A 23,936-nucleotide genomic window follows, 5' to 3' on the forward strand; every position below is an offset into this window, starting at 1 on the left:
TCTTCTAAGAAATAAGCACATCGTACTTACAAGTAACACTTCCCTTGTAAGTACGTCATACTTACAAGCAAGGGCGGATCTAAGGGGGGTCTAAGGGGCTATAGATCCCCCTTGACGTTCAGGTTTACATTGGATGAAATGGGCTTCAATTCAGCTTTACACTGGATAGAACGGCAAATTGTGCTTTAGCCACCCCTTGATCATATCCTGGATCCTCCACTGCTTATAAGTAACACAATAACACTCTGATTTTGATAAAATTTGCTAAAAGAATACTACACATAAAATAAGCGAATACATGTTTTTTTTTTTTGTTTTTTTTTTTCATTTTCTGCGGAGAAACTGTTTTAGAGGGCAAGAGCCAACACCCAAAATTTTGAAAGTTGACGCCCGAAAGACAAAAACAAGTAAACCAAAGTCAACGGAATTGTACACACATGTTGTAGACGTAAAATGAGGAAATACGGGTTTCGTATTTTCCTGGAAAAAACAGTTAGGTGGGGAACGGGCCCCTCCAAAACTTTGATCACGAAATATCAAAACTGCTAGTAACAGTATGTCAGATGTGTGTAAAGGATATGAAGAATTGCAACGAAACGCTGTGTATGGATAGTACGAAAAAACTAAACAAATACGATTTTTTTTTTATTTTCTGCGGAAAAAAGGTTTTAGGTGACAAAAGCCCTCATCGAAAACTTTTCTGGCCAGGGTCGTGCACGTTCACTAGCGGGTCAGTACCCATGCGATCATCATCCCTATTATTTCTTTACTTACTGTAGAAGAATTTGTGCTGTAAAATATCGTGGGATCAATACCAAAAGACAGACGAAATGGTTCAAATTTTTCAAAAACTTTTATGGCCAGAGTCGTGCACGTTCACTAGCGGGTCATGACCTACGCGATCATCATCCCTATCATCCCTTTATTTACTATACAATAATTTGTGCTTTAAAATGTCGTGGTATCAATATCAAAAACATAAACGAAATGTAAAAAGTTTACAAAAACTTTTTTGGCCAGGGTCGAGCACGTTCACTAGCGGGTCATGACTCATGCGATCATTATCCCTATCATCCCTTTACTTACTATACAAAAATTTGTGCTGTAAAATCTCGCGGTATCAATATCACAAGACATAAACGAAATGGTTCAAATTTACAAAAACGTTTGTGGCCAGGGTCGTACACGTTCACTAGCGGGTGAGGACCCATGCGATCATCATCCCTATCATCCCTTTAGATACAATACAAAAATTTGTGCTGTAAAATGTCATGGTATCAATACCACAAGACAAACGAAATGGTTCAAATTTTTTAAAAAAACTTTTGTGGCCAGGGTCGTGCACGTTCACTAGCGGGTCAGGACCTATGCGAGCATCATCCCTGTCATCCCTTTACTTACTATACAAAAATTTGTGCTGTAAAATGTCGTGGTGTTAATACCACAAAACATAAACGAAATGGTTCAAATTTACAAAAAACTTTTGTGCCCAGGGTCGTGCACGTTCACTAGCGGGTCAGGACCCATGCGAGCATCATCACTATCATCCCTTTACTTACTATAAAAAAAATTGTGCTGTAAAATATCGTGGTATTAATAGCCTACCACAAGACATAAACGTAATGGTTCAAATTTACAAAAACATTGTGGCCAGGGTCGTGCACGTTCACTTGCGTGTCATAACCCATGCGATCATCATCCCTTTACTTACTATACAACATTTTGTGCTGTTAAATGCCGAGGTATACATTTTCTCGGTGATCCAACATAAAATTTCAAAATAGCCGCCATTTTCCAAAACATCAGGTATCCACGCTACAGGGTGTAATTTTCGGAGCTCTCAGTTGAAATTTTTCGAGTAGAAGCATAAGACATTCTGAATTTGCTGCATAGATTTGTTCGGCGATCCAATTGAAAATTTCAAAATGGTGGCATTTTTTTTCAAAACAGCAGTGAATATAAAATTATTGCAAGTTATGACAATGACAATCTTGAAGTATAAAGCACATTTACCCCTAAAACATTGAAATGTTTCGAAAAGACACATTTAAATCCGAAAATACCTGAAAAAGCACATGGGTCCAGTTGCGATGTTTTTTTTTTTAAAGCCCGGGTTTCTTCAAACCCTGATACAATCCCAGTAATTACTATACTTGACGTGGTATTGGACCCGAAATTACATTGGAGCACATAGTAAATGAGTAAGAAATAAGAATCCTTTATTTCTTATTTTTATTTTTATTTTTTTATGTTTTTGTATTTTTTTAAAATTATTTTATTTATTTTTTTTTTTACATAATGTTCAGTAGAATCTGGAGGCCTTTACGGTTCGGATGCACTTCGTCTGGGTGTCCATTTGTATAGCTCCTGAATATAAAGTAGGAAGTTTTAGTCGCTCAAATATTGGTAGTATTGGTACTTTAATTTTTATTATTGTTATTTCACTTACTAGCCATTTTATATTCAGACAATTCTAACTGTAATTTCGTATTTTTAGGAATCATATTTGGGGATTACGTAATGTGATCACCAGTGGCGTATTTACGATTTTATTTCGAAGGGGCTTGGCTAACTTTATTCCTGGAAATGTGAAAATTCTGCAAGACATTTCATTCACTTTAGTATAGTAAATACAATTTCGGGGGCTTAAGCCCGGAAGCTGCCCCTTAAATACGCCACTGGTGATGGCCATATACTTACTTATTCCTAATTAGTATGCTCATGTCTAGCTTCGGAAATAATACTTTTTTCTGTGCCTTTTTATATATATAATGTATATAATTATTCACTATAGTCGAAAAAGCATTTATTTATTTATTTATTTTACATTTAGCTTCATAAATAAAAGGAATTGAAACGCCTAGTTTTATTTCTGTATTCATCATATATCTTAAAGGTGTCTTCTGATCATCCTAGAGTTCTCTTTGCAGTGTGTAAAAAAAAAAAGAAAAAAGAAAGAAAGAAAAAGAAAAAATGCGATTTCTGATAGTTTTTTATTTTTTGTGGTTCGTGGTGATTGTTACAGTTATCTGGATGTCTGTGATACCAGAATTGTATAAATACTGAATACCAGAATTTATCTGTCGCTTTTCGATGCATTTATTCATGTACCCTTTAGCTCTAACCAGTTATTGTGTACTTTGGGCAGTCTGCTATCCTGACTGAAAGAGGAATTTCTCTAAAAAAAACAGTAAAATGTTTTCCACTGATGTTTTTTTACTGTTGTTTTCTAGCAAAATCTATTATATGTAACTTGATTTATGTTGAGCTCGAAATGTTACTTTTCCACGTACTACAACTCTAAAATTAAAGATATCCAATCGTATTCGGAAATGTTTTCACGTGATTAGTGTCGACTAGGAATTTGACTAACACGTGATGCTATTTTCCGTATTTAGAAGCACACTGGTTTGAGTGGTTTCAAATTTCATATTTAGAACACATTCGTTATGCTATGCATAGTTTAAGTGATGAATTCTCTATTTACGTTGAATTCCTTTTATAACCATATAGTTGCAAAACACACACTAGTTAGATTTTGTTTGTTTATAAATACGAATTCACGAATATTTTAGTATAATGTTACGATTATAACGGTAGTTTATAGCTCTTATCAATTTCTAATATTAAAATTCAAATAATACGGGTTTATTTTACCTGTTAAACAAAGTGGCTCCATTTCCAAACGTTTTGTGTGTAACACTGTGCTGTGTTACGTGAATTTGAGTAATATCATGCCCATTAGCACTGGCGCAAATCCCGGAGGGGACGAGGGGGACATGTCCCCCCAATCTTGGACCTGGAGGGGACTGTCCCCCCAATAATCTGATTTAAAAAGTGCTTTTTCGGATAAGTGTCATGATTTGTGTCCGATTGCCCCAAAGGAATGTAAGATGAAATTTATTTTTTCTTGGCTTTTCCATTTTTTTAAAATCGTATTCTGTAGTATTTCAAACTGAACTTTGTGCTGTAGTGAGTTTAGTAGTCTCATCAATATGTATTAATTCCACTTCCGCTATTTGGGCACAAATTGCAATAAATGCCAGAGGAGGATATGCCCCTCTCCTCATGCTGGAAAGTTGTCTCAGCTGTAGGTACGGTCACAAATTCCGGGGAAATGGGGAGACATGTCCCCCCAACATTGGAACTGGAGGCTCTCCCAATAATCCGATTTGAAAAGTCCTTTTTGCAGATAACTGTGATGAGTTATGTCCGACTGCCACAAAGGAAAGTGGGATGAAATTTGTTTTTCTTGGCTTTTCCATTTTTAATGAAAATGAAGGCGTGCAACTGTGCATGAGGTAACCTGATATGAAATCTTATCTCCTCCTCTCCACTAGGCCCTAGCACACGAAGAGTATATAGACTATCCAATGTCAGTAGAACCAATCTTTTCAAAAAATGAAATGAAATCTTTAAGTTTTACGTCCCACGGTTATGCCGGTTAGGCTAAAGGAGACGGTGATGATGAGAGATGAGTGAAACGGTGGAATGAAGAAAGTGGGAGGAAACGGGAGAACCCCGAGAAAACCCACGAGCACGGTGTTTGTCCACCACAAAGTTCACTTGGCGGGGGCTGGGATCGAACCCGGGACCCCAAGCACCAGAGGTGAACGTTCTACCACTGAGCCACCGCGCCCCCCTAACCAATCTTTTCAGTAAATGCGCATTTAATCTATTTGTAGTATCAGCCTAGGCATCTACTCATGCTTTGTAAGCTAACTAACTCTGTAGCCTATGGAACCCGTAGGTTCAATGCCGCGTTCACAAAAGCTCTCCACTGACTTCTATTCTTAGCCAACTGGATCCAGTTTCTACTTTGTATTCCTATCTCTCCGAGATCCATCTTAATTGAGTCGAGCCAAAACGAGCCAATCCGAGCTAAATCCTCTGTGTAGTTCCAAGTACTACTCTCTTCAAGTATAATACATAGACAATATAATTATCAATGATACTACTACTATTACTATAATTAATTATTATTAAAACACCGTGTACCTGTATAAACATGGAATATAGGCGGTTTGTATCTGAATACTAAAAATTAGTTGACTGTCGATCTCGGTCGTCAAGAAATCTTGAGGTTCTGGGTTTGAGTTCATGAGGAGCAAGTATTCGGGCTCGAGCCAAAAATTGTTAAAAGTTATAGGACTCCAGCCAAACATGTTCAAAATTGCTCGACTCGGGTTGTCATCGACTCAAGCGGCTCGCTCGAGCCGAACCGAGAAGTGAGCCGAGCCAACAGCTCATCCAACCGAGCCAGCTGGAGCCGATGGCTCACACGAGCCGAACCGAACCGAGCTGATTGCTTACCCCAACCGAGCAGGTTCGAGCCATCGGCTCAGTTAAGCTGACTCGAACCCAGTCTATGAACTCGTTTCAACGGAGCTGGTTCGAGCCATTGGCTCCAGTCGAGCCGAGTCGATGACTCATCCCTACCGAGCCCGCTCAAGCCATCGGCTCAATTGAGCCCAGTCGATGGGTCATCCCAACCAAGCCAGCTCAAGCTGTACGCTCAGGTGAACCGAGCCGAGCCTGTTGACATCATTATCCCGGTTGGGCTTCTACTTTGGCTAAAAAATTGGACCGTACAGTTTTCAGCCTTGATGGTAAGAACTACAATATATACTTATATTGTTGCTCACGGTGTCATTAACTTGTTCCCCCACCAACGAATTTCGAGGTACTTTGTTTTGCATCTTTATTTCATGTTTTGTGTCGCTTTATGCGCCTATTCCCGGAAGTGGGTCAAAATAGGCCTACAAATATTGCTGAACAAGTTATTGCTGTTCCGCCACCAATGAATTTCGAGGCTTGCTGTACCGCCACCAACGAATTTCGAGGTTGTTTCCTTCACATCGTGTTGTGCCGTTTTGTGTGTCTACTTCCAAGTTTTGTGCGTCATGGGAAGTGGGTTAAAACTAGTCCCCAAGGTCGGACGAAAATGAATCACTGTTCCGTCACCAACGGATTTCGAGGTCGCTTCTTTCGCATCGTTTAGTGCCAGTATCTTGCCGTTTTGAACGCGTATTTTCACGTTTTGTGCATCACCAGAAATGGGTCAAAATGGGCTTCCAAGATGGGACGAAAATGACCAAGAGTTCCGCCACTATCGAATTTTGAGGTCGTTAATTTCACATCGCGTATCCTTTTGTGTGCCTATTTCGACGTTTTGTGCGTCACTGGAAGACGGTCAAAATGGGCCTCAAAAGTGGGACGAAAATGACCCATTGCTTCGCCACTACCGAATTTCGAGGTCCCTCCTTTCGCATCGACTAGTGAATTTTCATGCCGTTTCGTTCCCCTATTTCCACGTTTTGTGCGTCACTGGAAGTGTGTCAAATGATCAGATAAAATAAGCCTTTCAATGTAAACAAACTGAACAACGGGAGAACAATTAAGAAACATTTCTAAAATTAGATACATTTTGTGTGAATATATATCCAACAACGTACATGTGTTTTCATTGGGAAGGCCGATGAGGGCTGAATTTGAATAAATACTATCGGGGTGTCATTATACATCTGAGCAACCTCGATAAATATGGATTCGACACAAATATTGGTCGTTTTCTACTACATTTACATGTCCCGGTGAACGCCCCCTCAGACCACATTGGTTCGAATTGTGAAAAAAATCTCCTAGCCTCCAGCCGATACCGCGAAAACTATGAATGCGACACTAACATATGCCATTTTCTACTACCTTTTACATATCCCTGTAAAAGCCCCTATGATCCTTTGGTTCCAATTTTGAAAAAAACAACTCCTCTGGCCCGCAGCAGATGGGGGCTGTATTTGGAAGTTGACACCTGTGGGAGTATCACAATTCATCTCAGCGATAGGAAAAACTATGGATTTGACACTAATATCGGTCATTTTCCATTATTTTTACATGTCCCGCAATTCCCCACCCCTTGTGACTCCCGGCCCGCATAAAATGGTGGCTAAATTTGAAAATCATCGCTAATGAAAGTATCACCATTGATCTCAGCGACGGGACGTAAAACTCAAAAATTTCATTTTTCATCTCAGCGACCACGAAAACTACGGATATGACATTAGTATCGGTCATTGTGGATTATTTTTACATGTCTTGTGATCCCCTTTATAATGCCCCATTTCTTAGCTGATGGGGGCTAAATGTGAAAGTAAACGCGGTCTTGAGATTCACCATTGAGCTCAGCGACCCCGAAAACTATGGATTTGACTTTAATATCGGTCATTTTCGATTATTTTTACATGTCTCGGACCTCCCCCATCTGGTGACCCAAGGCCCGCACACAACGGTGGATGAATTTGAAAATCATCACTAATGATAGTGTCACCATTGATCTCAGCAACCGCGAAAACTATGGATTTGACACTAATATCAGTCATTTTGGATTACTTTTACGTTTCGCCCCCCCACCTTCGTTGAACACGGCACGCAGCCGAGTAGGGTGAATTTGGAAGTTAATGCGATCGGAGTTTTACCATTGATCTCAGCGACCGCGAAAACTATGAAATCGAGACTGATATCGGTCATTTTTTACTCCTTTAACATGTCCCGGTAAACGCCCCCCTGAGACCCGTGGTTCAAATTTTGTCAAAAACGCTTCGCCTTGGTGTGGGACCTGGACCAAGGTATCTTTGAGCAAAATTTGGTAACTCTCGCTCTACTTGTCTGGTCCCCAGGCCGGTCCCGGTAAACGTCCCCTGATACCCACCTAGTTCGAAATTTAAAAAAAAAAAAAAACTCTTCGTTTTGATCTGGGGCCTAGACCAAGCTACCCGTGACAAATTTGAAAAGTTTCGGTCCACTCGTCTGGTCCACAGGCCGCACAAAGATAGACAGACAGACACGATCAAACTCTTTATTTTATTTATATTAGAAAGGTCAGATCCGCCCTTATTGTAATGGAGCGGTGCTTGAGCGATTGATCGTAGAAATTTAAACTACGATGAGTGATAATTTTATAGGTTTGTTTTATTACAAGTTTAAACTCTTTCGTCAGTAGAGAAGAGTGCGTGAATCATGGTTCAGAGTTTATGACAATGGGTTTGGGTGGGTCTGTGGGTCACAGTAGGTTAGGGTGGTTCATGGTGGGTGGTGGGTCAGAGTGGGTTGTGGGTCACGATGGGTGGTGAGTCAATTGGTCGTGGCTGAAGTTTTTATTGCCCCACGCCCTCTCTGAATTACAGTGTTGAAAATTAATCAGTGAAAATCAATTGCAATTGATCAATCAATTGAAAGTAATTGCTGTGGAAATCAATTGCAATTGAATTAATTGACAATTAATTTCAATTGCAATTGAATGACTGAAATCAATTGCAATTACTTTCCACTGCAATTACTTTCAATCAATTGATTAATTGCAATTGATTCTCCATTATTAATGGCCAACTGCAATTAACAATGAACCATTACTTACTTCAATTGTTAATTGCAATTAACAAATAAAGTTACAGATTAATTGTTAATTGTTAATTCAATTGAAATTTGCCCAACACTGCTAAGCAGTCATCTTGAAAACAGCCATATTGAATTTTGATTAACATTTTTATACCTATACCATTGAATATGACACAATCTTTCTCCCTTAGAGTCTTGTAATGTTAACGTTGTGGTGGACAAACACCGTGTGCGTGGGTTTTCTCGGGGTTCTCCCGTTTCCTCCCACTTTCTTCATTCCACCATTTCTTTCATCACTCATCATCACCGTCTCCTTTAGCCTAACCGGCATAACCGTGGGACGTAAAACTCAAAGGTTTTTCTTATAATGTTAATTACTACGAAACTTCTTTTTATTTTTTTACAGATTCCCACAATCTCAATAGGTTCCGAGTGTCAACGTCTTCCTACTTCACTTGTAAAATGATACATAATTATTATTATTTTCAACTGATCATAATTAAGTTATGATCAAATATGAAGGAAAAATAAATTATATTAATGCCTTCCTGAGAGCAAGCGAAACAAGAACATTTTATGACTCCCTATTATTATTATCCAATGCGACCCAAATCTAATGTGAGGCCTTCAAAATGTTCGTGGAGGTACTCGAGTATCCTGTCACTTTTCCCCCTCTTTTCAGTGTCACACCTGCAGACTTTGATTCCATATATTCTGAACTAATTTTATTTTAGTGTTTACAAACTTCAAACATTCAAATAAATCCTATACTTTCTGAGTGAACAGAAGTTCAGAAGCAAAGGCCTAATGTTTTTTTCTCACATCCCACAGATAAATATTTCACCAACATTTGGCACATAACAGTATTTTATTTAATAAATTTAATCGAAAAAGTTTACTTGGTGGCCTTTTTTAATGTTGTGAAATGAAATTAAATGATTTTTTAAAACTTTCAACGATTATGCCCTGTAGGCTAAATGAGACGAATGAATAGAACCAGGGGTCCCTAGCGCGAGAAGTAAGTGCTCTACCATTCACGCCCCATTTTCCACATTTGCAAAATGTTAAAAATTGTTATATATTGGTTAAAATGTAAGTAATATAATACTTTAAATTGATTTATAATCCTACAAACATTTCATACTAACTTAACGTAGAATTACCATGGTAATATAAACATTCTGCATGTTTTTTTTTTTTAAATTTGTTATATAGCATAATTTTTAACGCTTAGGAAGTGGGAATCTTCTGATAGTAATACGTGTCGGGCTTTAAGAAACAAACAAAAAAAAACGCAATAAGAAAGAATTCCTTCAATTTTTTTTGGATCTAAGTAGTTGGCAATATAACTGGTATCAGAGTTTCCTCGTGGCTAAGCTATTAGCGTATGTGTCTTTGGCGTGATGGACCTGGGTTCGATTCCCGGCGGGAGCTCATGTGGTATGGATTCCACATGAAGCTGTAGGTCTGAGGTCTCATATAACTTCGCTGATGAATGGATTCTAAGCTAAACTAAAATCAAATCAAATTTCACGAAGTGTCACTATTCATCTCAACGATCCCAAGAATTATGGATCGACAAAAATATCAGTTGGTTTAGATTATTTTGTACACATTTGTACTTTGCACCGTACTTTTACAGTACTTCTTACAGTATTTTTTGTTTTTTTCATATTATAAGTCATATAGTACCAAATTTCGTTGAAATTGATCTAAAGATATTCTAAAGATATTCTGGAACATACGATACCCTCGTACACGCATGCATTCATAGAAAGGCCTATATTGATTGATGCTCTTCTTGTCCTCTTGGTTCCCATTTCCTAAGTTGGCAGAATAGTGAGAAAGTAAATCTTTCGCATAAATTTTGACCCCTCATGTCCTACTTTAGGATATGTATTCTATTTTTCGATATTCCAATATTTTCAATATATCAACTGTTTCAATATTTTGTCGATATCGATTTTCGATATCCAACTCTGGATATCGCACAGCCCTAGTTCTATGTACTTGTCATCCACGCAAAACACATATTAAAGAAAGAAACCTTTATTTTTAACATTGTAACACACCCCTGTGTTATCCAGCATTCAACAGAACTCTGGCTCTGAGATACTTTTTGAAGGTACTGTACAATAAATTTCGTAAAATTTTATGATTCTCATGAAAAACGCTGAGTGTTTCTTTAAGATTTAACAGTTAACATAATTAAGACAAAGGTGTGAATGCAACTTCCAATATGCCAAAGACGAAAATGTCTCTGTCAACACCAGAAATCGAAACCATGCCCACATCACAAAATTTTAAGGCGCTAACAACTAGGTCCACGAAAGCAAGGAATGTTTTGTTTCTCCAACCCTTACGATAGTGATGATTTAAAGGGGTGGGGGCGGGTAAACTTTCTCCCGGAACCATATATTCTATTGTTCTCAATGTAGATTAGATCTTTTAATTGGTAATAATATTATTTTAATATTTTTAATTATTTTTATAATAATTTTTTTTCACAATGTATTGAAATTCTCCACCCGGAGAAAAACTTTTTAAATCATTCTTTTTTCGCAGATAAATTTACGGTGTTCGCAACACTGCTGAGTTAATTGTTATCTGGGATATCTGCGTAGAACTTCATAGCCAATAGGTGGAGAGCTGTGTTCAGTTGGCGCTTCTTAAATATGAAAATAGTGTGATATTAACAGCAACCTTCAGTGAGCGTTAAGCCACTGATCATATAAGATGGACCGCACGAAGAAGTTTCGGGAAGCAAAAAAACTTGCTGAATGTTTGGCTGCTATGGTAAGCGAACCGAAATTGGTTACTTGCAATGTTCATAAATATAATTCAGTATTAGGTTTAGCCGCGACACAAATATTTAACGACAATTTTTTAAAAAATCGAAAGTTATTATACGTTAATTGGAAAAGAAATGCTGGCGGTGTAAAACAACTGTTTCGGAAATTAGCTGAAAAGACAACAAAGCTCAGTAGGGTAGGAAATAATTACTGTGATTCGGAATTAGAGAATGCCTCCAAGTTATCGCATGCAATTGATAGTGTTGTACATAAAGACGTACATGTTAAATTGGAGTCAAAAATATGCTCCGAGAGAAAAGTCGAGAATAAATCTGAAGTAAATGAAATTGTAAACGCGGAAGTGAATGTTGTTTCAGGTATGATTAATATTGTAGATGTGATGGAATATAAAAATAAACCACAAATTGAATCTTCAGCAAACGAAAACGTAAATATATTACAGGAAACAAAATTAAATACAGTTAGGGAAGTGGGATATGATTGTGACGTAGGGAATATCTGTGAGGTCCGTAATATTTTACCGCTATGCAATTCGGATGATACAATTATTGTAGATGAGAAAATAAAGTGTCGTTCTTCAGGAAATAATACGTCACTTATAAATAATGATACAGACGAAGCAGAATTTAAGACTGACACACAAATTGCCTGTGAATGCTCACCAACAGTTTATTATGGTAGTGTTGTGCCTGAAGAAATTAATACTGAAAGGGAATTCATATGTGAGGAGAAAAAAAATAATAAAACATGAAAATGGCAGTAGAAGTATATGTAAATCGAAAATTGGTTTGTCGGTATCACATCCTGATAGCCATGCTACTCGAAGTGGAAAAAAAAACGCCAAGTAACTTCACTTCAGGTATCAAATTTTCGCGCGATCAAAGCAATGTAGTTAGTTTACAGGGTAATTTGAAGAAAGACAACTTGAAATTAATGTTTGACATATCTTTTGAAGAATGGCAGAAAATTTATGATGAATCGAGCAATACCTTGCGGAGATCAGTTTGGCCATATATTGTTAGAAGAAAATTTGAGAAGGTTCATAAATTTTGTCTTCTAGCAATGAAGAAATATCACTTTAACCGCCAGAGAAGTTCATTTTTGATAATTTATGGAAAATGTAAATTTAAAGGGTGCAGAAAATTCAAACTCTCTGTAAACAAATACCCCATTAGTGGCCAACCGGTGAAATTTAACGTAACGGGAGTAGGCGTGATGAAACGTAAGGGAATGTTAACATCGGATGTACACGGTGAGGAACGTACTGTGTTAGGGGAAATTTTACACAATGTTAAACCTACCATGTACCGGTCAAAGCAAATTTTAAAGGCTGACTCTGAAGCACTTTCCAAGGGTAACTGCCAAGGAATAAAGTCTCTTAGAGTTTTACAGAATATTAGATTAGAGAGTAAATCTAGAAATGATTTGATGCACGATGATTTCGCAGATATTATTGCAGAATACGAGAAAGAGAAAGTACTAAGTAAAAGTGATAACAAGTGTGGACAACATGTTGCTCTTCCGTTTGCTGTACATATGTACAGCGAACAGCAGCTAGAAGTAATTAGAAAGTACGTGCAAGAAAACGACGATCTGATTATATATTTTGATGCCAAAAGATCACTGGTTCGGAAACCCAAAGAGGGCAAACGTGTTTTTTTTTTTTATTATGTTGGCGTTATTTCTGTAAGAAATAAGCCTCTTCCGATATTTGAAATGATTACTAGCCAACACGATGTAACATCTATTTCATGGTTGCTAAGCGCGTTCCGGAAATTTTGCAACCAAAAGTTACGCAAATGGGCATTATTTAAACGTGTTGTATGCGATTTCAGTCATGCCATGATTTCCGCAGTAATGTTTGGTTTCAATACCATGCCGATACAGCAGTATCTGTTTTTACACTTTTACAAGGGAATAAACTTGAAAATGAGAAATCAGTGCTAACATTTACACACATGTGTGTGTCACATTTTGTTCACATTGTCGCACGTGATGTTGCGAAGATCTCCAGAAATAAACTGTGTAAGCAATTTATAATAGAATGTGTGTTGTTGATGGTTGACTGCCACGTATTGGAAGACATGATAAATGTTTTTCGTGATTTGATATTTGTTATTAAAAGTAAAGGTCGTTGCAATCATGTAGAAACATGTATTAAAAAATTAGGTAATTCTGCCAAAAAAGTGCGAGAAGTTGAATACGAGGTAGATGAGACTTTATCTGCTGTTAATGTTACTGATGATGAAGAAAACATTTTTCATGGAATACTTTTCAATTATAAACAGTCACCCTTTTTCTGAATATTTAATGATATTGTCAGCAGCATCGAACTTTGTGGATGTGTTGTAAACGATATAAATATATTCTACAGTCCTAAAATGGAAACTACAATTGTGAAAAAAAAATACATGCCACTAGCACATTGTGGTCTTGCCTTCTCACTCGAATGCATATAAGTAATAGTAAAGCCGAAGCGTGGTTTAACATTCTGAAAAATATTCATTTTCCCGGTGAATCGCATTTGAAACCAGGAAGGTTCGTTAGGCAAGAGAGGGAAATAGTGAATTCAATTGTTAAGGAACTAAATTTTGAAATTCCTGATGTATTTACCAAAAAGCGTAAAACACGGAAAGGAAAAAAAATATTGCTGATTGTTTAGTGGAGGAGGGTTAGTGCAAGCGAAAGAAACGAAAAAGTAGCTATTTCGAGGGCAGTCTTCTTAGGTCGTTACTAACAAAGCCATCAAGAAGCGAGCTTGATGGAAGTATGGAAAACATGAAAACGGAAATAATGGAGGAGGGTTGGTGCAAGCGAAAGAAACGAGAGAGTAGCTGTTTCTAGGGCAGTCTTCTTAGGTCGTTACTAAAAAAAAAAAAAAAAAAAAAACCACCAAGAAGCGACCTTAATGAGAGTACGGAAAACATGCAAACAGTAGTAGAGGAGAAAGATGGCTTAGGTTTATCGAAAAAAAAAGTGAAAGTGAATACTCACATAATCAGGAAGATAGCAGTGAGGCAAAAGTAATCATAGAGAATGACCAATTAATAGATCAGGTATATAACACAGAATCTAGAGTTATAACAAATTTTAACGTTAATCATGAAAAGAAGAAATCGAGCATAGTTTGTGTGTCAGAACAGAGAGTAGTTTTGTTAGCAAATGGACTATTAGACAATGTAGACTATTACCTTAGACGTCAATGTCAAAGAAATTTCATTGTGATAAGGTTTGGAAGTACTTACCTTGATTTTCTAGATTACAAAGCATTGTTTGGAAACAATTGGCTATCAAGTTTTGTTATATTCACAGCCACAACAATTATGATTCACATTAGTGGTAGGAATGATGTGTGTTACGTACCTGTACATATAAGCACAGCACTGTGGGAAAGTGGTAAAGATAGCAGTAAATACTTGGAGAATGAACTAATTTCGACCAAAAAAGTACATATTGATGTGTGTGAATGTAAACAGAAATCACTTTTGCCTATGTATTATCAATATGATAACTGGAGAGGTGATTTATATCGATCCATTCGGGACGAATCGTTTGAAGGAGGAAGATGCTTTCAATAAAATAAGAGCAATTCTAAAGAAGCGCAATAGAAACACCAGTGACGTAATTGATGTGAGTAGGTTTTTTAGTGCGAGTGTAAATGCTGTTAGACAGAACGATGGTTATAATTGCGGGATGTTTGTATTGTTTTATATGGAACAAATAATTGAAGGTCGGAAACTTGATTGTGACTTTTCCCCTGATAGTTACAGACGAAGTGTAGCTAGATTATTACTACAAAACTCGGAAAATATGCAGAATATTTGCTTATATTGCGGAAGGGATAATGTTAGAAGAGGCCAATATCAAGAAATGGTACACTGGGTTCAATGTGACGGTCAATGCCGCAGATGGTGTCACACAGATTGTGTGGAAAAGGGATCAAATAGCCAATCATTTGAAAATTGTGAGTTTATTTGCTTTCTGTGTCAAGACTACAGAAAATAGATTTCGCAGACAAAATACATCTTTAAAATTGAATCGCTATATTTTGCTCCTCCCGCAAGAACTTTATTGAGGCTGCAGATGAGGTCAATGGCGGATATACAGTAGTAGTTCGGAAATTATGAAAAATCCATTAAAGTATTTCCATTACCATCATCACTATTCCTATTATTATTATTATTATTAGTATTATTATTATTATTATTAGTATTAGTATTAGTATTATTACACACGTATGCAGCGTATGGTACAATGGAAATACGGTTGTTACCTATGTATCTAAGACTTTTATTATTTTTATAACTTCTAATTTCTATAACTTTTATTAATTTTCGGAAGTAGCCTAATGCTTGGTTTTTAATGCCTTTTTCCCTTACAAGTTGGCAACGAACTGATCATATACTGTTTCGTACTATGCAGTGTTGTAGCCAGGGGGCTCACCCGGTTCCGGCTTCCGCTTATAGTATGTAGTGTATTGAAAGTGGATTCTGCTTATATGGAGTATGTTTCCTTTGTGATCCTATGTTGAGACTTTTTTTCTTTTGCTCCCGGAGTAAGTATATGCGAGCTTGTAGTTTCACTCCAGATGTGTGTGTGTGTGTGTGTGTGTGTGTATGTGTGTGTAATACTTTATTTCTCGATAACTACTGGCCAGATCTAAACAAAATTTGGAGGACAAGTACCCAATCGCCTAAGAAATAAAACATTTCTGAGTAGATAGAGCGCCATCTGGCCGGTCAGAGATTTTTATAGGGTATAGCAAAAGAAGTTTAATACAACTTCACTCTATCTGTTAGCAAATTTAATCGGTTCCTCAATACCGTGTAACAAAAAAAAAAAGATATTACTGTAGTACACGCAGGATATTAGTGTAGTACACCACGTGGTACACGTAAGTGCCGATCATAGCGGACGTTAATCAGTAGGTCCACATCTTATATATCCTTGCTGCTGAATGGGACGTGAAACTTAAAATATCAATCAATCAATTGAATTAGCGCCTAAGCTTATTAGGTTGGAGCCTAGGACTTCATATTGACTCCTCCCAATACACTATTATCTTTTGGAGTAATCCAGTATACAAACGTACTTTCAACAATGAAATTGTCTGTAGTAGCGACTAAATTCAGAATTTATTGTGACAAGTTTATCATTGCAATTTACAACACAAGAATTATATATATATATATATATATATATATATATATATATATATATATATATATATATATATATATATATATATCAGGAAGAGGGATGAAGTTTAGCCTTGGGCGTGAGAATGTGTTAATTAGACCTTATGCGAGGTCAATTGTTCGCTTCAAATGTTATATTTCTGACCTTTCCATGCTGGTATAATGACTTCTATATAATGTTTTGCTATATGTTACGGGCACGACACGAAAAATGAAATCTCAATGCAGTAGCAACATTATAAAGTTTTGTTGCAAGATATTGCAAGATCTAATTTGTACGAATATCTATTGCAAACTAAAATATTGGCGATCTGAAATTCCGATCTGGAGACCAATTTGATACATGGTCGTACATGATTTGGCCTTAAATTAGCAAGGCCCCAAATTTGTATTTCTATTTGCCTTGTGGCCTGGCACTCATGATTTTTCAAGCCCCTCCATAAACACACACACACACACACACACACACACATATATATATATATATATATATATATATATATATATATATATATATATATATATCAAATGCTTGTGTGTGTGAGCCGCTCCTTGATGAATTTATGGCTATGCCACTGTAGTTTGCACTTTCTTTCACGCAACGAAATCGTAAGTTTCATTGTACTGCAATAATTTCGAAAAAAAAAAAGTTGAAATCTCACTGATTAATACCTTTTAAATTGTTAACAGTCCCGTCTCCTACTTCCATTTTCATAAATATTGCATAAATCAAGACAGCTAACTAGTCAATATTTTTGAGATAAACTTTTTTCTTCCCTAGTTCGATGTCGTTCATTTCAAGTGTTCGTTGTCAATGATAAACATAAAAAATATTTCCCTCAGTGTATTTTGTAAGTATTACTAAATCGAGGGAGACGGTGGCTCAGTAGTAGAGCGCTGATCTCTGTTTCGATCGCAGGACTTTGTGCTGGACTACATCATGTCCGTTGGTTTTCTCTAGATTTTCTGTCTCCTTCCACATCCTCATTCGACGCATTACTTAGTAATGATATGCAATATTTTCATTAATATCCGTCTCTTGTAACATGTATAGTGAAACGTAAAATTAAATTCATTTTTAAGTACAAAGTAATTGTGCAGGAAAATTTTAGCATTGTGTTCTCTTTACCTCACTATCTGAGGAAAAAATTAATATGTAGAACTAACGAGCATCGTTAAATCCGCCTATTGACTATGCATATGTAGCACATTAAGTTCGTCATTTCGTGATGTGTTTAATTACAGAAGAACGAGCAGATACATTTTCCCAGTTATGGCACCTACTATCATTACGTACAGATTAAAATTTATACTTGAGCTATGAGTATTGAAGCGTTAATACAGGCAGTGTCGAAAACTACAATAGCATTACGGCATTTGTATTTCTTTTATATACGTGATTTGACCACTATTAATTTTACTCGACGCAATGAAAGTAGTACACGAATAGAAATGCATAACTGAGTCGATGAAGATTAAAATTGAGTTGCAGCAAGCATAAAGATTACCTGTCCATCTTGATTGAACGCCATGTAAAAGCATTTGGCGAAGAATACGTTATTACTGAATGGCGAATTTCTGATAATATGTATTTAAGGTATACCTAGTGATGGGCAGTGGGAATATTCCCGGTGGGAAGGAATTTAAAAATGGGAATATTCCCGGGTTTTTTCCCTGGCCTATAAATTCCCGGGAAGGAATTTATTTCCATTTCTTTACTTTATCTTCCAAATTATAAGAACCATATGACTAGTTACTTTATTTTAATATATTATGGTTTACTTCTGGGTTTTAAAGAATTTTGAGGTTAAAAAATTTAAAATTATTTGACGGTACTTTATATAACTAATAATATGACTTCTTTTTTTCTCGTTTTCGCGCATCACATTCTGTTTTTCAATGACTTCTAATGCTCAATTTTAATCCGCTGTTACTTCGTTCGTCGTTTTCACTTCCACCTACAATATTAGATTTAGGCATAGCTGACTATCCTCTAATTTGTATCGAAGTTTTGTCAAGTTTCTAGTGAACGTCAGCTAACCATTTTCTTCCTAGTACTAAATATATTCAAATATTTATTTCAAACGGCTGATTTGATTTCGCGTGATGATCGGACAGACAAACACGACGTCACTTTTACATATTGACCGCCTTATTTGGAACTTGCCCCATTTCCCCATCAAAAGTGGATTTTTATGGACAACGGAAGACGGGCTCACATATTTTAAAATAAGGCGTTTATATCCATCTGTTTCTCTTACGACATATGTGTTAATGGATCCGTCTGGACCAAATGCTAAATACCGTATATTTAAAAGATAATTTCAAGTGCTTCATCCGTTTTGCTGTGAAGACAAGACACACTCTCGATATCATCATTCTTAAATATTGAGCAAAAACGATACAAATTGCCCCTCTTCTCCATTTAGTACCGAAATTTCTAAACACGGTCGGACACATGCACACTCGTTTTAAATAAGGAATTTATGTATCATATTTCATCTCACAAACGTGAGAGATTCTATTTTTGGCATACATTTTAACCCCCTCTCTTCTGTTTGGATACGCAGTTCAAAAAAAAAAAAATGGCGTGACAACAACCCAGTCCGAGGTAGGTGTTAACTATGTTAATAAAATTCATTTCAAACGGCTCAGTCAATTTTCGTTATAATAAACAACGTGTTTTTAATTTATATACTATGCAAATATAGGTTAATAGTATTGTTCTGTCTTGTTATTTATTTATTTAAGTTATTTATTGATATAAAATTGAGGTGTTACGTTTAATGTTTAACAATACCTAGCATTTACCATGTTATCAACCGTGAAGTAGCGACTTTTGTGTCTAATATTTATATTATATTCAATTTAATGTGTCACGCTAGTAGCAAATTAAGCATAAAAGCGAAAACATTGTTCACTTTCAGTTCTCAAGAGAACTTCTTTCCTGTCTTTCTATTCTTTTGTCAATAGCTTACAAAACACTGGCATCAGACTTTTGCAATTATATTTTTTAACGTTTTTCCCATAAACTAACCTGAAAATTTAACCTGAATCGACCCTTACCGGGAATCGAACCCGAGACTACAAGAACCAAAAACACTCGCGCTAGCCACTAGACTTTTTTTATTTTTATTCCACGTTAATTAGTAAGCCCACGTTTCATATAGCCTCGCTGTTGAAAGTGTTACGTGAATATAGACTAGACCAAAATTAATTATTGGTGTCCATTTCAGGATCACTCAGTATTATGTTTTTAAGTGTTAGAGTGTTACAAAATCCAACACTTTTCAGTGCCTTATTAAACAACTTATTTTTTTAAAAAAAAAAGTCTTGAATGTGTATTCACGGATACAATAAGAATAAAAATCGCTATTAGAAACAAACATTTGCAGTAAAAGGAAAAGCAGAAACTATTTGTGTAATAAAAATGTATATCTTTGTCAAAATATTTGTGACTTTGTGTAATCTATATTCACGTAACATTCCTCCACTAAAAACATGCTACCGAGTGATCCTGAAATGGACACCAGTAAAAAAATTTGGTCTAGTCTATATTCACATAACAAAAGGAACAAGAAACTAAAAATCAACTCAACACTACTTTTATACCACCAATAGCAGCAAGGGGCAGACGATACTATCCCGAAAAAATGCATTTATTCCTTTGACCCGCATTGCAAAGCATCGGACAATTTGCAACATCAATTACAAAAGCTTGAGGAGAAAAAATCTTTATAGACAATAAGTTTCTTACATACAATATTCAATTATAAAATGCCTACTACTTATCTTTCTTATTTGATTTATGGGGCGCGATGGTTCACTGGTAGAGCGCTTACCTTTGGTGCATGCGGTCTCTGGTTTTATTCCGTCCAAGTAAGCTTGTGGTGGACAACATTATGTCCGTGACTTTTCTCAAAGCATTTCCTTTTCCTTCCACTTTCTCATTCCACCAATTCTTATATCATTTTTCTTACTTTAATTATCTTCTCCCTTAGCCTAAAATAGCAGGATTCTAGAACACTGGTCCGTATACCAATTGAGTGGTGATGAAGAAAGCAATCAACCTGGTTAACCTGCCTTCACTCGCTATCGCTTGCTCGACATTACTATATGAATTGTGTATTGAGATTTGATAAAGAAAAGAACCAAACTGGTTACTAATCCAAATTCTCCTCTATGTGAGGACCAGCAATCTAGAACCTTCCCGCCTAAAGGGCGTAATAGTGGGATGTTAAATATTTCATTTCATTTTCGAATTTAATTTAGCTCTTCCACATAATATTTTTTCTAATATAATAATAAAATATTATCAAGTGCTCGCAAAGCTGGGAGCGATCTCGGAATCTACCGTAATGTGCGGTAAACTTATTAAATATGTTTCACTACTAGATCAGTTGTTGAATGTTTCATAATGCTATACTAAATTCCATAAACATTCAAGCGAAATAAGTAAAATTGATTAGATTGACAATTTAAACCGCACAGTATTGCAAAGCTGGCGGTGTAAATCTTTACTCCATTACGCAAACTCTGTTTCAAATACAACCACTATTATACAGTTCATTTTCATAAACTTGTTCTTATAGCAACTATACCATTTCCTATTCAAATTCAATTTATAGATAATTTTGTGTTACATATCAGCTGATACTCATGCTATAAACTATACAATAAGTTAACATTCGATGTAAATAAATAAGAAATATATAATGTTACAGATTCTGGAATTGGAATTTAATTCAATTTACACTAACTGTTTTAATTAAAAATACAAGCTTATACAGGGTGCGGGGAAAGTCCCGGAACGGCCCAATATTTCGCGAAATATACAGATCAGCAAAACAAAAATAACACGTGTTAAACAGTTTTGAAAAATCTATCCAATGATACCAAACGCAACCCTCCATTCCCACACGGGGGGTAACTTTAAAATTTTGAATGGAAATCCCCATATTTTTTTGCACATTTGGATTCTTCAGAATAAGTAACAGTGATTTGACCGAAAATTGAAAACAGTGCCTTCACGGATAGCACTTGAATCGACACATAAAAAATGGAGGCGACAAATCTTTATGAAAATGTGGCGTCTCAGTGTCGAGCTCTGAGCCATGCGGTTAGCGTACGGGACTGCGGCATGAAAGGTCGTGAGTTCGATTCCCACGCAGAGTAAAATTTTTATGTGATTTTTTTACTCACATAACGAATTCATACATTTTAACTTCCATAAAATAATGCATTTGTCCATATTTATTAATTTGCAAGAAAATACAAATGCTCACATTTGTATTTTCTTGCAAAATACAAATACAAATACCTGTACAAATGGTGACAAAAATTGCTTATTTTTTGTTGTAAATAACCCTACTACTAAGAACTACTTCATAAAGCTACTTTGCAAAACAATTATCGATATTGTATTCCATGTAACTTCATCTTCGCACACACTGTTTTCAATTTTTGATCAAATCACTATCACTTTTTCTGGAGAATCCAAATATGAAATAAGAAATAGGGGTTTCCATTTAAAATTTTAAAGTTATTCCCGTAGTCCCCAAGGAGGTAGGGATAGGTGATTGCGTTTTCTATCATTGGATATCTTCTTTAAAACTATTTAACATGTGTTATTTTTGTTTTGGTGATATTTATACTTCGCGAGATATTGGACCGTTCCGGAAATTTTTCCGCACCCTGTATACAGTATTTTATCTCTCTCTTTCGCACTCTCACTCTCTATATTACAACTGAGTGTTGCAATAGGTATCAAGAACATTAATAATTTTCATTTTGAACGTATGGTTTAAGGTTGGTATTCAGATCACAAATCTGTTCTCGTTATAACGGATGTGGTATTAACGTTAATAAGGATCGTTAACGTTCCACATTTTAGTGTCTTCGTATATAGCCTAATTAATGAACATAGTGAATAAATGTGACTGAACTTCGAAAAGTGATTGTTCATCTGGTCTTGTGTTTTTAAGCACTTCAAACTAGACATTTATAGTTTAAAAATATTTCACTATATTGAAAAAAAAAAAAAAGCGTTCTGCACTCAGGCTTGAACTGCCACCCTTCGGTTCTAGAATTTCAACAGCATTGCTAAACCCGCTTGGCCACGCAGCCATGTTACGAAATAACGCGTTCTGATATTAGAAATAGAATCGCTCCAAGCGCAGGTTTACACTTGGAGTTTTAAATAGCCATTTTCTTTTTTTCTTTTTTTCAGTAATTTCAACTGAAGATATTGATTGATTTCCCATATTGGAACTTCACGTGAAGTGTGAATTGTATGTTCATCTCAAAAATACATTATTTTCTGTTCCTTCAATTTTACGTATTTGTGAGTGCTCCTAATACCTGTGCACTGTATGGAGTGAATTTCCCTCGGGATATTCTTCGCGTAATTATCTGACAGACTAAAGTTACATAACAATCACAGTTTTTTGCTTATAATTTTCTTATTTTGCTTTATTTTTTTTACAAAAATCATAAATAATTATTCATTACTACACTGCTTTGTTAAGGAAAGCACAAAGAAGCGATAATATATTAAGAAAACTGAGTTTTTAATGAAAATGTGGAAATTACAGTATATGCGAACAATTTATTGCGGATGAGGATACCACCCCCGAAGATACGACGTTATAATCCTAACTATATATAGAACTGCATAAACTGACATAAAATAAAGGGGTACTTCCGGTTGACGTGGAAACTTGAAATTTGGCATGATTGTAGCTTTCCGGGACTAACTCACAGGAAATTTCCCAAAAGTGAATATTTTTAATTTTTAAGTGGTCCAAAGGGGGCATGAAGAAATTCCGCATGTTATTTATGTGGGCCTTTTTTTTCTGGACTTATAATCAAATGTTTTAGATACTTCGAATTGGAATAAAAACTTGAAATTCGGTATATTTGTACGTTTTCATTATCATTACCTAAATAAATCACAAATAATAAAAAATTCCAACGTTAGAGTGGCTTTTTTTTGGGAATTGAATATTTTTCTTCATGTTATTTACATGGGACACCTTTAACAATCCAAAATTATTGGGTGCTTCCTGTAGGACTACAATGATTAGATTTGAAATCATTGTAGATTTTCGGGACTATCCCAGAGGAGAATTGCCAAAAGTGAATATTTTTAATTTTTAAGAGGTCTAAAAGGGGAATAAGGAAATTCCCATGTTATTTAAGTTAGCGTTTTCTTGGGATACATAATCTTATCTTTTAGATAGTTGAAATACGAAAAGAAACTTGAAATTTGATAGAATTGTGGGTTTAAGATGTGCAAGGCCGTAGGCCGAGTAAAATAGGTGGTCAGTGTGCCTAACCGCCATCTGGACCAAATTCAGGAAATGTAATTAAAGAGCAAATGCACAAAATTCACTCTTGATGCAAAGGCGATGTATAAGAGATGCGATGCCGTAATTCAAGCAAACGCGGGAGTCTGGGGACAAAGCCCCAAGCTAGCCAAAGGTTAGTCTGCGGTATAAAATCCAAAGATAATAATAATTAAACATTATAA

Source organism: Thermobia domestica, chromosome 17 (genome assembly GCF_964235325.1).
Source record: "Thermobia domestica chromosome 17, izTheDome1.hap1.1, whole genome shotgun sequence".
NCBI classification, from domain to species: domain Eukaryota; kingdom Metazoa; phylum Arthropoda; class Insecta; order Zygentoma; family Lepismatidae; genus Thermobia; species Thermobia domestica.